The sequence below is a fragment of the Myodes glareolus genome, chromosome 27, assembly GCF_982192425.1.
Source record: "Myodes glareolus chromosome 27, mMyoGla1.1, whole genome shotgun sequence".
NCBI classification, from domain to species: Eukaryota; Metazoa; Chordata; class Mammalia; order Rodentia; family Cricetidae; genus Myodes; species Myodes glareolus.
This window is the reverse complement of record NC_142052.1, coordinates 34,987,197-35,005,677: the sequence shown is the minus strand read 5'-3', so window position 1 is coordinate 35,005,677 and position 18,481 is coordinate 34,987,197. Positions and strand designations below refer to the sequence as shown.

Below are 18,481 nucleotides of genomic sequence, written 5' to 3'. Positions count from 1 at the left end.
GATTTGTCACTTGTTTGGGTTTAATAAAATGCTGATTGGCCAGTAGCCAGGCAGGAAGTTTAGGTGGGACAACCAGACTAGGAGAATTCTGGGAAAAGGAAAAGCAGAGACACAGTCATCACCCAGAAGCAGAGGAAACAAGATGAGAATGCCTTACTGAGAAAAGGTACCAAGCCACATAACTAGACATAGGTAAAAATTATGAGCTAATTTTAAGTTATAAGAGGTAGTGAGTAATAAGCCTGAACAATAGGTCAAATAGTTTATAATTGCTATAAGCCTCTGTGTGTTTATTTGTGATTGAATAGATGTGGTACTAGGTTGTTGTGGGAATTCATTCAGCTTATAAACTTTTGGGTTTTGGTCTATTAGGGCATGGTCTGAGGCAGAAAAATTCAAAACACTGTCCTACCCTGTATTGGCAAGGTTTGGCAGTCAGTTTTGTTTGTATCCTGCTTGTCCAGTTTGGACAGCATGCATTTTGTCAGTTGTCGAAGCAAAGGCAATTCTTGGCCCAAAGACAAGTTTTGCCAAGAAGAAAGAAGCTCCAAGTGGAGTGTCTTTGGTGTCCAACATTCTCTCGGGAATAGATCAGTGCTGCCAGGAGCAATGGTCTCAAGTCAACAGAATCCTGAGTCATTTAAATGCTGTATTTTACAGTTCTTCAAAATGTTAGAAGATTACCTATCTATGCGGAGTATAATCTCCATACATCTAGGGAACCTGCCTAGCCTAACTATAAGTATGACAAACATGGATGACTACTGACTTACAATTTTTAATACTTATAGAGCTTAAAGACTAAGGCTTCACATGATAAGATTAAAAAAACCTTTAACAGATGTGCAGCAAACAAGGACAATGACCTCAAAATGTAAACAATATATATAAGCATCGTGATCAGAGGTAGAAATGTATGGTGCAATATGATAAATACATCCTAAAATTGAATCAATATGCAAAGGTAGAGGTACCTTACTTAAGCAGAGGCAGAACATGCATGCGAACAGCATGACAAAATAACTTTGCATAGTTGCACAAATATTGTAAACAGAAATAGAAGCATATGCAATATAACAATATAATTTGAACTTGTATCAATATACAAATTATCCTAGGAATGCAAAGATAATTTTACATCTCTATCAATATGCAAGAATCTATACCAATGTAAATTGCCTATAACTAATAGTTCACAATTTTGTAGATACACAAATCCACCTATTATTTCTTCCATTCGCCCTATTTTCTTTCCCAAAAGAGATCCCTAAGCCTACTTCATTTCCATCCCCAAACTTATACAACTTATAACCAACCCCTAACAGATGACAATTGTCCCTAACTTTGAGAACAAACTTTGATGGGAGAGAAGACATTGTTTTTTGGCATGACTTCCAGCTGTCATGGGCGCAATATTATTTCTACGGAATCCTGTGAAAGCTAAAAATGATGGTGAAGTCTCAAGATTACTGTCTGGGGCAATTGCAGATAGTCTCTGAGTAGTTGGTCGGGTTTTCCTGAGGTTCTTATTTGAAGTTCTGGCTAGAAGGTGGACCAATTCAGCTAACCAAGTTGGAATCATCAACCCTGAAGAGCTACACTTCAGCATCTTTATCATGATTTTAAAGGACTCTCTTCAATAGCTTCATGTCTGGACTGTTTCCTTTGTGTGTGTGTGTGGGGGGGTGGGCATAGAACCCTTCGATGTCTCTCATTCTCAGGTATGAGTCTACAGCTATCGATACCCTTGCAAAAGAAGCCTCCCTACCGGCAGCAGCCAGTGGCAGCCTGGATCATGCATATCACATCCTCATGGTTTTCCAAGGCAGCATAGATAGTGGGCATCACCATGACCTCCAGTTGCAGCTTGGATCATGGAAATCAACACGGCCTCTGGCCATGGACCATAGCCGTCAGTGTTGCTTCCTGTAGCAACAAAGAGCAAAGTTTTTGGTGACAGACAGCATAGATCACGGATGTGAAGGTGACATCATGAATTTTTGAAAGACAGCAAGGAGATGGCAGGATTTTGAGGGAGGAAAGGAAGAAGAGAAATGATGCAATTGTATTATAATCCCAAAATAATACAGTTAAGATAACAACAAAAGGATACCCTTGAAATAATCCCTATAAGGAAATTGTTTATCCTTTTACAACCACTGTGACAAGGAGCTTGCTCCATTATCGGGTGATTAATTAAACTGTAATTAAAGCAACAATAGCTTGACACACACTGCTTCTATTGACATAAACTGCGGTCTCCCACTCGGTCACCCCTGTAATCCCAGTATCCTTTGTTAGGCTTAAGAATCTTGGGACTGTCTTAGGGTTGCCTCGTATGTGCTCTCAAGAACTGGTCCCTGTTGGCGTAGTGAGCTGATATGAGATCGAGACCATCACTGCTAGGCAAGACTCTTTGCAGATGGTATCCACAGCTGATACCCTCTCCCTCTTCATTCTCGTCAAGACCCTGGGGGGATAAAAATATCTGAAGTGTTGATCAAATCTCCGGAAAGATGAGGAAGTGTGAAAGGAGAGAGTAAGACAGAAAATCTTCAAGTGGTGACCCCGGGTCCAGCTCTCTCCAGTAGGAAGTGCCCTGGGTCCCTAAGAGTCTCCCTTTCTGGGCAATTCGGTCAAGAAGACTCCCGCTCCAGTCATGATTTCCTGTCCCTGTACTGACCTCTGCCGAGGATGGCTGTCAGGGAAGCTCCACCCACTAGACTTGCGGTGACTCATTACCACAGTGGCTCCCCAGAGATCCGTGTTCAGACTTGCCTGTTGTCGCCTTATTGTTAATGACTTAGTAGCTACCACATCTGGCTCGTTGAGCAACTCTTCCCTGAGGAAGTACAAAAGGAACAAGAGTTCATCTTTCTACAAACACTGGTGGTCTTCAGTTCTGCCGTGTGTGTATAACCGAACTCCTGTGTCCCCTGACAGCAGCTCTGATAGACATCCAGGTTTCTAACTACTCTCACAGAATCAAAAGCCCTATCCTGTCTAGTTCACTTTCAAACTTCCTGCTCCAATGCAAATGGCCACGCTCTCCAGCCCCAGAGTGTGGATTGCTTCCTGGAACATGTTCCTCTGTTTCCTGTACCCCTACTCTCCTTGGAGATTGGGACGAAGGACAAGAGACAGGGAGGGGAGAGGAAGAGATGGGACAGAGGCCTTTCTTACCATCTGGAGGGAAAGTGGCCTCTCTGGCTATTACTCTCTGGCTGTTGGGCCTTCCCTATGGCAGATATCCAAACACTGACTTTCTTATTCGCGCCTATGTGAACGTTTCTAAAGTCCCACTGGGGATCTCCTATTTTACAGGTGCCGCCATCTGCTTCAACTCTTGTCAGTTGACTGGTGTTTGCCACGAGGGTCCACTTTCCTGCAGTGACATCTCTAGGTGGCATTCTGTTGAGACAACCTCAGAGCTGGCTGCCTTCCATTGCGCCTCTTGACCATGGTAAGGTCTCATCTATGACCAGATGCTAACCATTAGACATAGGCGGCCCTCCACCCTCCCTCTCTGATTTGCCTTTTCTTCAGATTCTCTTTTTTACCTGCCAGATTTGACATGTGACCAGGCCGTGGGGAACAGGAAAACATCTCATCACTGTGCGGTACCCAAGGATGGAGAAGACATCCCAGAACTGTCCCTTCTCAGCCCCCATTTGCTTAGGCAGAACAGAGCCAGGCAGAACTAAACAAAGGTTGGAGAAGCAGAACAAGTTCAGCCAATTCTCAAGAAGCTCTCGAGGAGACAGTAGTCCCTGTTGCTTTAACACAGCTGTATCATACATAGCAAGGTTTTGGTGAAGGTTCCCATAAGATTCTAATGGGGTTGAAAATCCCTACCCTCTAGTGATGCCATAGCTGTTGCAATATCACAGGGCACTTGTATATTGGTAAAGATGCTGATGCTAGCAAAGCTACTACCCTGCTAGCCATATGGTTTCAGTAGTGAGCCTCGCTTTACCAGCTGAGCCATCTCTCCAGCCTCTGCTAGTCACATAAAAGTACAGTACGGGGGCCTGGGGAGATGGCTCAGGGAGCAAGGGTACACGCTGTACGTTTACTGTGGGGGCAGACACAGGAGGGTCTATGGGGATTGCTGGCCACCAGTCTAGATCAAGGTTGAGTGAGTGGCCCTGTCTCAAAGGAAAAGAGAGGGCGATAGAGCAGGACCCCTGATGCTGTCTGTCCTTGGGCTCTGCACACAGACACAAGTGCCCGTGCCTGCACATATGCCACCCACACTGCCCCTCACATGTGGGCACAAAAGTCCAGTATGTACAGTGCTTTTTTGTTGTTGGTTTTATTGAGCTCTACATTTGTCTCTGCTCCCCTCCCTTCCTTCCCCTCCCCTTCTACCCTCTCCCATGGTCCCCATGCTCCCAATTGACTCAGGAGATCTTGTCTTTTTCTGCTTCCCATGTAGATTAGATCTATGTAAGTCTCTTTTAGGGTCCTCATTGCTGTCTAGGTTCTCTGGGATTGTGATTTGTGGGTTGGTTTTCTTTGCTTTATGTTTAAAAACTACTTATCATTACTACATATGATATTTGTCTTTCTGAGTCTGGGTTACCTCAGTGAAAATGATGTTTTCTAGCTCCATTCATTTGCCTGCAAATTTCAAGATGTCATTTTTTTTTCTGCTGTGTAGTACTCCATTGTGTAAATGTACCATATTTTCCTTATCCATTCTTCGGTCGAGGGGCATTTAGGTTATTTCCATGTTCTTGCTATGACAAGCAATGCTGCTATGGACATAGTTGAACACTAAGCCATAGCAGTAGGTACCGTCCTATAGAATTCCTAATACCCGACAGCCACAAACAGCTGCTGCCGGCTTGTGGAAGCCCTGGTCTACTTTCTATCATTTCATGAAATAGTTCTACTTACAAACACATTACTGTAAACACTGTGGTGTGTTAGATTGGGAGCGATCTCATGTGTCCTGCACATCTGCTTACTATGTCTATTGCTTGCATCATTTTCTCTTGTGCTTGGTTTAATATCATGTTGTCAGGCGATGTGCATGCCTTTAATCCTAGCAGTCAGGAGGCAGAGGCAGGCAGATCTCTGTGAGTTCGAGGCCAGCCTGGTCTACAAGAGCTAGTTCCAGGACAGGCTCCAAAAAAAACTACAGAGAAACCCCGTCTCGAAAAGGCAAAATAATAATAATAATAATAATAATAATAATAATAATAAGCAAGCAGTCTCATCCCATCTCATACTGTTTTGTCTACCTGGTCCAAGGAATAATACATAATACTATACAGGTTATACTACCATCTAGGTTTGAGTGACAAAATCACCAATGACATATTTTTTTTCTGTTGTTAATCAGCCCATGCCTGTATTTGTTTACTTACTTACATATTTACTTATTATTCAGTTGGTGTGTGAGAGAATGTGAGTACCAGTTCATGTATGCCACAGGACATGTGTGGAGGGCAGAGGACCACTTTTAGGAGTGGGTTCTTTTCTTCTGCTGTGTGGGATACTGGGCATGGGACCCCAGTTGTGCTTGGTGGTTAGCACCTTTAGCTGCTGAGCCATCTTTCTGCCCTTGCATTTATTTATTTATGTTGTAATTAATTTGTTTATCAACTTATTTGTTTTTGTTCTACTACGGATTAGACCCAGAGTCACAAGAATGCGAGGCAAACATCTCCCACTGAGTTCTACCCTCAGTCCCCTATGCGTTTATTATTTGATTTTTACGACACGTCTTCATTTTTAACTTTATATTACAGTGAAAAATTCCACAGTAGAAAAGCACCTGTGAACATTGTGGTCTGAATAACAATGGTCCCCACAGGGTTAGAGACTCGAATGCTTGGTCCCTAGACAGTGAGGCTATTTGAAAAGATTAGGAGGTGTGGCCTTGCTGGAGGAAGTGTGTCACTGGGGATGAGAGTTGAGGTTTCAAGAGCCCAATCCAGGCCCAGTGGCTCTCTCTTCCTGCTGCCTAGAGATAACAGAGGCAGAACTCTCAGCGACTTCTCTGGCCCTGTGTTTGCCTGCATACCGCCATGCTTCCGGTCACATTGAGAATGGATTCAACCTTTGAAACAGTGAGCCAGCCCCAGTTAAAGGTTTTCTTCTGTAAGAGTTGACATGGTCATGGTGTCTCTTTGCAGCAATAGAATAAGATCTTACCAAGTACTGGAAATTATTCTATTACCTTTATTTTATTGGTAAAGGAATAGTGACTCAGAGAGTTTACTTAGATTTCTTCAGATGAAGCAGTTAATAAGGCTAGGTCGATGACTTAGACCTAGTGCGCTGCAGTATAAAGCCCTTCTACTTTTGTAGAATAGCTCTCATGGAAAGTTTTTGCAACGATGAGTTGAAACTTGAGATCTCACAGTTGTTATGGAATTTTGTTTTAACTAGGCAAAGATGTGTTATCTTTGCTTATGTTGTGGAATATCACTTTAACTATGTAAAGATGTGCTGCGTTTGTTTCTGCTGCCCTTGTTAACAGTGTAAAGAGGTGCTGCGTTTGTTTCACCTTGCCTGCCTGCCCAAGGCAACCGATTGCTCTAATAAAAAGTTGAACCGTCAATAGCTAGGCAGGAGAGGGCTAGGCAGGGCTGGCAGGCAGAGAGAATAAATAGGAGAAGAATTCTAGGCTTGGGAGAAGAAGAATGAAGAGAATAAGGGAGAAAGAGAGGGACTTGTCTGGGTCTAGAAGCCAAGCAGCTGCCAGTCAGACATAGAGATGGCAGAAAAGTGAGATATACAGAAATAAAGACAGGTAAAAAGCCCAGAGACAGAATGTAGGTAAAGAAAAAAACAGATTAAAATAAGAGCTAAGATAAGGCTGAGCATTCATAACTAGTAAAAAGTTTGTGTCATAATTTGAGATCTAGTTAGTGGCCCAAAAGCAAGCCTACTACATCTGGTGTTCCTTGTGGGGCCTCAGTTTCCGCATAGGTTCTGAAAAAAGAAAAGAAAAGAAAAGAAAAGAAAAGAAAAGAAAAGAAAAGAATTACTGCTCCTTTAAGATGCTCTGCCATACAGTGAACCCTTAAGTAGCTGGCCTGCTAAGTACCAACAAAAAGCTAAGTAAAAATGTAACTTCTTGAGGTGGAGCAGTTGAATTCACTTCCTGGTCAAATGCAGTTCCAGACTGGGGCACTGGCTTAGGGGCAGAGCCAACCCCAGAGCCCCCAGCAGAAGACCTAACTGCCGGCCACTGAGCGATTTAAAGTTTGCTTCACGCATCAGAGAAAGTTGCAAGTGCACAGCTGTGTGCACTTAGAGCAGGTTCAGATGGAAAAGCCTCTAAACAGGTTATAGTGTGTTAAAATATGTGCATAGACTTAAAGAAAAGAAAATGGGTATAGACGACAGTATAGAAAAAAATTGTTTTGAAATAATAAAGTCTTCAAAGAAAAGGTAAGGTAATATAAAAAGGAAAAGCCATGTAAAGAAAATACAGAGGAGGAAGTCTGGATCCTGTGTGGTGGTGTGTTGTCTTTGAGTGTTTTGAATGCTGATAAGTAAAGGACAATTGCTAAGAGACATGGTAAGAGGGACTGCTGAATTAAACCAGCCTAGATACTTTAGATACTTTAGGAATGCCTTTAAAATGCCTTGAAAGTAATATATATACTGTGTTGGAGAAAAGGTTATGCTTTTGTTTCCACAGGAAATGAAAGGCAGTGAATTCCTTCAAGGTTAATAGAGACCAGATCTGATGGAGCAAACCTCCTGACAATCCTGTCTGCAGACATAAAGAAAGAAATCTGAAAAGACTACAAGACATGTGATATATATATATATATATATATATATATATATCTCACCTGCTCAAACACGAAATAAAAATCATCTTTGACCAGTCTATACTTCTGTTAATGCAGATATGTATTTTACCTTTGAAAGTTTGTGTGTTTTCAGAGCAAGGGGACCAGACACCAATGAAAATGGGTGGCCTAGGTGATCCAGCCTCTCCGGGTGCTTCTGTCACAGTTTCCTCTGAGTTCTGCATCCGGAAGAGCTTCAAGGCTGCTGGCTGAGATGGTCTAGCTTCACAGACTACTCCAGCTAGGACTACAGATAAGCCTTTCAGTTTCCCATTGCATAGAGACTACAGAACAAATGTTATGGTTCGTATCCCCAGGACTTGACCATTAGCTCAATTTTCTCAGCTTCCCTAAAGATGCTGTCTCCCACAGAGAGCAGGAGGAAGTCTAGAGAACACAATACCCACATTCCCAAGAGGTGGGGTGGGTGGGTTCTGGTTAATCAGTGGGTTATGAATGTTTGTGATTGTTTAGGGAGGAGCACAGAAATATAGGATGAAAAGACAGCTATTAACTTAAAATATTTTACATTGGTATGGACCTTGGTATATTGATACAAATTATTTTTGCTATACTGAATGTGTGTTTCTACTTTTGTTTGGGGTATTGTGCTTATGCAGTCCATTTAAAAATGTAATATATAATAAAAATGCAGGTTACTTAGTCATCTATAATAATCAAACTTGTAGACTATTAGATATGTTTTTAAGGCTAAACTGATATATTTTTGATAGATAGGTGATCTTCAAACACTTCAAAGGCCTACAGAATATGGCATTTAAGGTATTTAATAACCTGAGGCTTTTCATGACAATGAGACATGTCTATTCCTGGCAGTACCAATGTACTTCATAAAAAAATGATAGGTATCAAAGAACCTCCATATGGAGTTTGCTTTCATTGTGGCAAAGTTAGCCATTTGGACAAGAAACTGCCCTTGCCTTGACTGCTAACAGTTTTCCCTTTAAAAAGCTTTTTGTTTAGTCCAGGATGGAGACCGGCGGGCAACCAGTTGAAAACAATGTTGGAGAATTTCCCAGATTCTTTATTTGTTATCTGCCCTTTCCGGAATGACTTGCTGACTAGAGATAATCTATGTAGGTGAAGTTCAGCTTCTTGGTCTCTTCCCACAACACCATGACCAGCATCTGCTCTGCAACCTCACTTCCTTCACTGCCAACCACCGTGGTCCCCAGTATCTGCGGCTTCACCTCCACCACCGTGGTCCCCAGTATCTGCGGCTTCACCTCCACCACCGTGATCCCCAGCATCCACTGCTTCACTTCTATCACCATGGCCCCCAGCATCCGCTGTGCAACTCTAGGGTAAATTTCTTAAAAATTAAGGGTTAGCTGTAACTGGATTTTATTAGTCCCTCTTATTTGTTTTCCATTTTAGCCTTGTACATACATAATGGAGAGATGGCAGAGTGGTTAAGAACACTTGCTGCTCTGGTAGAGCATTGGAGTTCAGTTTCCAGCATCTACACAGTAGCTCAGAGCCACCTGTAAGTTCAGTTCTAGGGCATCTGACTTCTGACCTCCCAGGGCATCCTGGAAGCATGTGGTGCACATCCATACACACAAGCAAATACTTGTGCACATAAACTAAAATCATACACATGCATATAGACACACACATATGTAACACATGATGAGAAATGTGAAAGCCACATGAGTTTGCAGTGGTTGGTTTGTTAGCTGATGAGAGTGTGGTTCGGGTCTCTACGTCCTATGTTTTTAGGAACATTCCACGTGTCTATTGTGTTATGAAAAACGATGATCCATATTTTGAGATGTCAACATGATGAAATTTAAAAAAGTTAGAATAAAAAGGTCTAAGTTATTTATTTATAAATGTTCTATATGTGTTATATAGAATTCTCTCTGGCTAATGCTGAGACCAGCCTCCCAAAGTATATGGAAAATGGAGTGACCAGATCCGCTTGTCATACTTCTTCTTGAGGCTTCTGAAGACTCCACCAAAAATATTTTTTTTAAAAGACAACAGGCTTTATTCTTAAGAGGAGTATACACATTGAAAGAGCAACTATGTCTCTACAGCTTTTATTGGACTCTACATCAAGTTTGAGCTAGCTAAATCTTTCCTTAACCCATGTCCAGCTGCTCCCACGGTACCTTGTAAGACCATGCAATAAGTGCATATAAAAGCACCACTATCTTTTCTGGAAATATACAAGCCTTCTGAACATATAGCTCACTGCAGTGGTGATTCCAAGATCAAGATTTAATATTCTTCGAATTTTCTACAACAGTCTGTGACAGAAAGCTGTTTCAACAATGTATATTGTGCAGAACTGAATGCACATAACTGAATGCTGCATTTCATCACCTATCCGAATTAAATTGCTGCATTTCTCAAAGGTGTGTGTGGCGACCTACGTAGCAAAAACATTCCATTGAAGGAAATGGCCTTGACACATGGGGTTGTGAGAACCTACTCCCCCCCCCCCCGCCCGCCGAGAGTCATAACATCAAACCCTTAACTCACTGGAGTGGTAAAGACGGCCTTTGTCAAATCAGGAAGACCCTTCTTCATTCTGATCCTGCCTTTGCCTCACTCCAATCTATACCAATCAGCGATTCCTGCTGCATTGTCTGTCTCAGCATTGTCTCCACAGTGGGGTGGCTTCTCACAGTGCACACCCGGTTTCTTCTCTGATGCTCTAAAGATGCAGGAGAGGATGTCAGGCGATTTGTGAGCTCGCTTTCACCCTTAAGACCTGACAGTTCTAAGGCACGATTTCTCTAAAATTAGCTCCTTCAGCTGGGCCCAGGGGCATAAGCTGCTCAGGGTGAAAGGCAGAAGGACACAGCTGGCAGCTAGCAGAGGCTGTGGAGTGGATTCAAAGCCAGTTCTGGCAACTTGGTGAGAACACGAATCAAAATAAAAAGGGAAAAGACAGCTAGGGACGCAGTGCGGTGGGAGAGGGCTTGCTAGCAGGCATAAGACTGCAGGTTGAAAATTTTTAAAAAAGTATAAATTCGTGGAGCAAAGACAACTGACTAGCACCTAGAGACCTGGATTGTGAATGACTTAAGCATGCATTTCTCCAGATTCACTTTTTGGTATTTTCCAGATTTTTGGAACAACAGTGTTAAATTTAAAGTAAAATGACCAGTCTACCATAGGGCATTAGCAGGCAACACAGCTCACTTAATCAAACTTTAAACACAATTGCTTGTGAAGGCAATGAGTCACAACTTGGCGAGTCTCATACACAATTCTAACCATATTATTGATATTATAAACCCAACACAAAATTGGCCTAACACAAACCTCCCAAAGCCATTAATGAACAGCTATCTCTGTTAAGTATTTTCCCCATCTTCCTTATTTGATATTGCTTCTTGATTATAATGTTAAAATCAAAAAGAAATCTGTGTTGCATAAACCATGTCTCCTAATTGCCAATTGTCTTTCAGGAGATTCCTGTAAAAAAAAAAAAAAAAAACCTATGTGTAAATGTTCAAAAGACACCAGACAGTTCCACACCACAAATCCTGGACAGGGGTAAAGCGACCAGCTACCCCAGGATGTAACCAGCACCCAGCTTTCTCAGGCCCCCAAAGAAAGAAATGTCCACAAATAAGCAGGAAGCAGTCTTGAGAACTCGCCGTCCAAATTCGCTCAACCTGCTATGCCTAACTCCTGCCTTTTTATTAAAAGAAAAATATGGGAATGTTGTAATCTGCTGGCCTGGTCTGTCACCTGGGTACCCTGTCCCTTTAAGAGACAAGCCTCACCCACTCCCATTCTTCTGCCTCCTCTGCCTTTGGCTCTTTCTCTGACAATCCTTCTTCTGGAGAGGCAGCTTCCACCTCCCTCTCTCTCCCTCCCTCTCTCCCTCTCTCTCCCTCTCTCTCTCTCTTCTCCCCACTTCTCCCCTATCCCTCCCCCTCCATAACCCATTAAATAAACTCTATACCCCCCCAAATTGTTCTGAGGAAAAACTATATATACTTAACCTTTGTGGGTGGTGATAAAACCCATCATAATGACCTTCTTCCTAAGCCCTTCGGAGCTTCTGATGGTGACAGGCCTCATGGTGACCACATTTGGCCCTCAGTTTGCCCTGGGCCTGCACAGCCATATGGATTTTGAATTTAGCGTCTGAGAAGGTTCTTCAAGACAAAGTTCTCGAGTCCGGCCTCGAGGGCCTCTGTCTCAACACACCCAGTATGGAGCCCTGGACTAAAACCTCTGAAACCATGCGCTTCCCCAGGAAGTGCTTTGTTCAGGGGTTGTGTGACCCTGACGGAGAGTGGCGAGCTCAGGCACCAAGTAGGTACCATCTTTGAGGGATACCCACAGGCTCCTCCGTTCTCTTCAGTCTGATCTGTCTGCCATCGGCGATCAGACAAAGACAGGTCCTTTTTCTGGGAGACTCAGCCTAATCTGGCCTAGAAGAATGGGTTTGCAGGAAGTGGGGTTTCACCCATCTGGTGACGCCATAACGTATTCTTATCGGTGCCTGCAACCCCAGAACACAGTTATTTCGGGAAGGATTTGTAGTGTAGAGCTCAGTTCCTTCAGTGCGGGCAAGCGGAGCTATGTATAGCTTATCTCATTTTTTTTTTTTTTTGCTTTAATTTATGTCTCTGAGAGAGTCGGCTCTAATTGTGGGCGGTTATCTGGGGAGCTGTGTTCTCAGGCGCCTCGGGGGATTTGTTTGTGTGCCGATAGTTTTGAATAGCCCATTTATTCCCCAGTGGGTGGAAAAAAAAATCAATTTTATAGATCTTCAAACATAGATGAGAAACCACCGTGAATAATAAAGCTAAATATTAAAGTGGTATCAGCACACCCTACATTTGCTTTATTGGTTTCTCAATTAGTCTAGAAGCCCTGTGTTATGTTATGTGCTTTCAAGAGTAACTGCTTACATAATATAACACAAAGGGGAATTTCCACACACCGTATGGATTTCTAAGACTAATTGAGAGTGGTTAATACATTGATGAAGAAGACAAGGATCCCCATGGCATGAGGGATGACAGGAATGAGTTTCCACGAGCTGCAAATGACCTTGCGGAAGCATTATGTGCCCAAGAAATGCTCACTAACCTATTCTGAAGCATTTGGTAAGCACAGCCTCACAATCCAGTCCCTACACTAGAGCTGCTTTTCGCTACCAAAAGCCATTAAATGAAGGTAATTCTTAAGGGCTGAAATACATTTATTTTTGCTTGATTCAGAATATAGTTAGAAACCCTAATCTTGATTGATTGCCCATAGTGATCCCATGACAATTCCATTTTCCCCAACATTCTAGGCGCTGGACCCCATTCCCACCGATCTCAGATGAAAATATTATTCAAGAATTTATAATGATAGCTTCAAGTCATCTTTTCTGATCAAAAGTAATGCTTTTTAATAAAAAAAAAATCATTCCCGGCATTTAAAGCCCGCTGAGGTACTACTTCCTTCATTTTGCTTACCATGATGAATTGCTGACATTTTCGTTCCATTTGCTATGTACTTTACGGCTTAGATAGTTCTATTTGTCTGAATCTGAATTATACAATCCACCCATATCTCCCATATATAAATTATGAGAGGGAAATGACCCAGTTGCTACATGAGTTTAATGCTGAGATGAAAAGGAGCCAGACTACACCCCTGGCCCATTCTTCTACATTTGAATCAACTGGTATCTCTTTCATGATGCCAACACCCTGAGTTCCGACTCTCGCGTGGGAAGCAAACATACTTCTCATAGCTTCAATATCTGTTCAGTCAAGTGGAGATTGATGGGCTGGGGAGTCAGGCAGGTACAGTGCAGGATGGGACATGGGCCTCAAATGGATTACCTAGTAATGTCCGTGATGGACTTGGTATTCACTGAAGCAGAGAACATAATGGAGCTAAAGACAGTCACACTGGATTGCCTGGCTGTGTCCACATATTAGCAAAAACCAACCCGAGAATCAAATAAGAGTGACTCTATTGTTCTCTGTTGCTGAGTGAAGGGGTTGTGATAAGACAAATTGCCCTCTGCCTATCTATGACTTCCAGAGACGGAGGTGAGCCTAGGAAAGTAGACTTGGCATACTGTAGGTAGACTCTGTGCTGAAGTAAACAATTTACATAAGGAGAGGTTTATTAAACAGTTATATTAAAGACACCTTTAAAGGGCAGCTTGTAAGGGCCATCTTCATCTTTCTCCATCGGGGCGAGTCAGGACTGTCAGACAATATCCCTGACTGTACAATGAGAAGTTGAATCCAAAACAGGTCTTAGAAGCTCAGTCCTGAGCCACGCAGGTGCCCAACCATTGATCTGAAGAGGCTAGGCAGGGTGCAGGCTTCTGAGTCAAAGCACACGTTTGGATCTGCTGGGTGAAACCAGCTCTGCTCTCAGGACAGAGAAAGCTCTTCTCACGGTGATGACTCAGCCTGAAAAAAAAATGCTTGTTTGGAGATTATATTCTGTTAACAATAAAGACTCATGGGAATCAGTTGTTATGCCGCATTTTTCTCACTCTTTCAGAGAAAAGTTGTGTCAAGGAAGGCCTTACTGAAACAATAAACCTTACATGTTGTAAGGCAGAGAGAGGTCAAGATTTCATGTGCTAGGAGGGACTGTTCTAAAAGGTGGCTATAGGACTAGAAGAAGTGTGGTGTGTGTGTGTGCGTGCACACGTGTGTGTGTGTGTGTGTGCGTGTGTGTGTGTGTGTGTGTGTGTTAGAGAGGGTAGGAGAAGGATGGAGAAAAATGAAAATATCTGGAGACACTGGTGTCTAACTAAATATGAATAGTACAGAGACTCAGGTTTTAAAGATAACGTGTTTCAAGTCTAGCTGAAGAAAAAAAATGTTGTCGTGAGTTGAGAGTTGGGGAACGTGAAATGTTCCTCATAGGCTTGTAGGTTTGAACACTTGGTCCCTGGCTGTGTATGAACGTTGTGGAACTTATAGGAGGTGGAGCTTCATGTGATGGGGGAGTCCCCTCTGTATGCTGTAAATACCATTGGTTAATAAAGAAACTGTCTTGGGCCTGTGCAGGGGATAGAGGGAGGTGGGAAAAACTAAACTGAATGCTGGGAGAAAGAAGGAGGAGAGAAGGAGAAGCCATGGAGCAGCTACTGGAGACAGACATGCTAAAACTTTGCTGGTAGGTCACGACTTCGTGGTGATGCACAGATTAATGGACATGGGTTAAACTAAGATGTAAGAGTTAGCAAATAAGAAGCTAGAGCCAATGGGCCAAGCAGTGATTTAAATAATACAGTTTCTGTGTGGTTATTTCGACTCTGAGCTGCCAAGCAGCCGAAAATGAACAAGCGGCCTCCTCCAACATTCATGGAAGTCACTTCTAGTTTGGGGGTTTTATAGCCTCATCTTCCTTCTCTCTCTCTCTCTCTCTCTCTCTCTCTCTCTCTCTCTCTCTCTCTCTCTCCTTCTCTCTCTCTCTCTGCATTGCTCCTGCCAGATGCCTCCCATCCCACTGTTATGCCTTCCCCACTGAGATGGAGCCATCCCCCCTCAGACTCTAAGCCAGGTAGAGCCATTTCTCCCTTTCATTATTTGTCAGATATCTGGATATAAAAATGAGAAAAGTAGCTAAAGCTGGAGTAGACATTGACTTTTCAAACATTTCCCCCTTTCAAATTTTCTCTGAGTATATTTTGGTGGGAACATCTCATTTATGGAAGTTGATAAGATAAAGCTGTTGGGACCAGATAATCTAAGCCATGAAAGAGAAAGAATGAACCATTCTCTAATTATGAAATTCATCGAACAAGATAGGGGAAACAGTCTTAGGCAGAACTCAATGAAGATATGTGATCCTTTCAACCAATGGTCATTTACTGTTGTTCCATATACAGTTAGTGGGGACAAACTTTACTTTATTAGCAAAAGCGATGTATCTTCCTATAAACATACCATCACTGTTTGCCAATTTAAACATGTAAATTTTCTTGTCTTCAAAAGGGATCCCAAAGTCGAGTGGGAAAATTGGACAAATATCTTCCTTTTGTGTAGAACTTGCTTCTGTGTGTGTTCTTTTGCCTCTTCGTCAGGGTTTTGTTCACTTTCACACATACATTAGCAGCTCCATCACCTTAACCTTTTATGATTTCTTTGGACTGAGTTCATCTGAAATCCTCTCGCCTTATTTGACCTGTTTTTAATGTGTCAATCAAAAACGATAAGAGGATTTATGAACAAGAAACACAAGCATGAACAGATAGTAAAAAGGGGTGCCTCCCAGGTGATTCCAAAACCAGTCAAGTTCACGGTCAATGCATCAGGAAGACCTGCCATGTCTGAAGACTGGGACCTTAATCCGGAATGACTAAGTGCCTTACCCAAGGGGTGACTTGTATATGTATACAGAGAAGCTGGAGGGAAGGATGAGGGAGAAGGTGCTGGTCTACAAACTGAGGAGTAAGGCCCTCCTCACAGTCCTCAGAGAGACTGCTGACAGCAGGCACGCTAATCTCCCATCATTAGCCTCTTGAACCATGAGCAAGCAAATGTCTGTCGTTTAAACCACACAATCCATGGTGGCTCGTTGCAGGTGCCGTAGCATGTTGATCTACTAAAATGCTGCTTTCCAAAGGAGCTTTCTGGACTTCTTTACTTTGTGATTTCCCAGGACCAGGGACTAAAGATTCATTGAGTAACAGTTGTGATTTGCTAGGAAGAGTGTGGATATTGGATACTAGTTATAGAGAATTCAGCTAGGAAGAGTGTGGATATTGGATACTAGTTATAGAGAATTCAGCTCATTAAGGCAGAAGAGAAACATCTGGGTGTGGCTATGAAATAAAAGAGGATTCACTGAAGAGACAAGACCCACCCTGAAGAACATGAGTGACATCATCACGTGGGGTTGGGGGCTCCACCATGATGGGCTGTATACCCTCTGAAGCCATCAGCCCAAACAAACCTTTCTGAAAATCGAAGTTGTCATGGGGAATATAGTTCAAGAGCCCTAGTGGATGCCTGAAATCAGGGAAATTACAAATCTTCCATGTATATACTAATCCCCGCCCCAGGGATGTATACCAATGACAGAATTTATGTTAGGGACAGGGATGATGAATAAAAACTGTAGATAATGGAGAACTTCCGTGAGTCACATTCTGAGGTACTGGAAGAATGGATTTTTTTTAAATGAATTTTGAGGAAGGACATAATTCAGCCCACGGGATCTGAAAAGTCTTTGGTACTTAAGAATTTAATGACCTTTAGCTCTCATTTGAATGACAGTAGAACCTTGACATCTTGGGCAAGTCAGGTCTAAAAGTCCCCCCCCAAAGTACACCAGAACTTCTCGGCTGTATGCCAGTCTTTCTTTTGATTCCTTTACACAGCTCCATCCCATTCACCTGCTACTCACGAGGCCGCTGGCTGGGAGAAGGCTCACTGTGTCCACCAGCTTGTGAGACCTCAGGGGTTTATCTCAGGTGCCAGTCTTTGGGGTATTCTGGCCGTGTTCCCAGGCATACGGATCCCTGAGCCAGTTCTCCCCGTACTCAAGACTTATTGTAGCCCAAACCTGGAGCAGAAACTTCAATCTGCCCTTCCCATTTTTCTTCTCCCTCAGCCCACTTATCCTACAAAATGTCTGCTTCCCCAAATGGACAGAAATGTTAACCCTAAACGGTTGAAGCATTTACCTCTCAGGTCAGAACGTGTGGAGGGATGGTGAGGGAGTCTGGGGTGGCGAGGCCCTGTGCGGTGGTGAGATGGTGTTTGAAGGAGTAGCTAGTGCCGGTTACCTTGGGAGATTTTGAATCTTTTGAACGCCAACTGTTGGAAAGTTTCTTTGCATCTGAGCCTGAGAACCGAACTGATAAAAGACAGACCAACCGGAGAAAAGCATACAGACTCGTCTAACGGCTGCCTCTTGTGGCACAAAGAAACAAAGAACAAAAGGATCCATTAAAGTCAGCGACCTAAAGTCTATAGGCACAATTTCACAAGGAATATGTTTCGAAGAGACAACCAATTCCACAAGGCATCTTCAAGGTCTGCATACTATCCTCTCTGCTTGAGGGGACTGTTGGCTTTCCTCCAGCTGCAGGAGGGTGCTTTTCATACGGGAATTTCTCCTGCATTTAAGAAACAGAAAATAGGTCAGAGCGATCTTTTCACACCTGCTGCTTCTTAAGTGTTTTTTAATTCAAAATCGTCAATATGCCAGAGTGCTGTATTTTTAGCTCCTCCACTGTGTACAGATACGGTGACACAAAGAGAACCATGGAATCTTCAGAGTGATGAGAACCACCACAGCTACTTCTAGAAGTGTCTTTAGAATTCAGATAAAGAAACTGGGGCACCAGAAGCATGGTGCCAAAGATGATAAAAACAGTTAGCAAGGGATTCGATTCTGTAGGTCGGAAAGCTAAGATATATAATGATTTGCTCCTGTGAATTAAAAACCATGTGAAGGACTGGGGCTTGCAGATTGCTCTTCAACAGGACCTGAATTTTAGTTTCCAGCACCCGTGTTGGGTGGCTTACAACCTCCCGTACCTCTAGTTCCAGTGGTATATGACACCTCTAGCCTTTCCGGCAACCCACACACAGACACACATATACACAACTAATTAAAAAAAAAACAAATCTTTAAAGTGTGTGTAAGGTTCCATGTGAACTGGTTTATTAGTTTGCCGTCATGGCGTG

The 18,481-nt window shown here is 42.9% G+C and overlaps 1 pseudogene; it reads right to left on the bottom strand.

Moving 5' to 3' along the window:
- LOC146889381 (uncharacterized) overlaps positions 1-9,115 on the bottom strand; it is an 89,396-nt pseudogene extending 80,281 nt beyond the window's left edge.
- Positions 9,116-18,481: the final 9,366 nt, after the last annotated feature.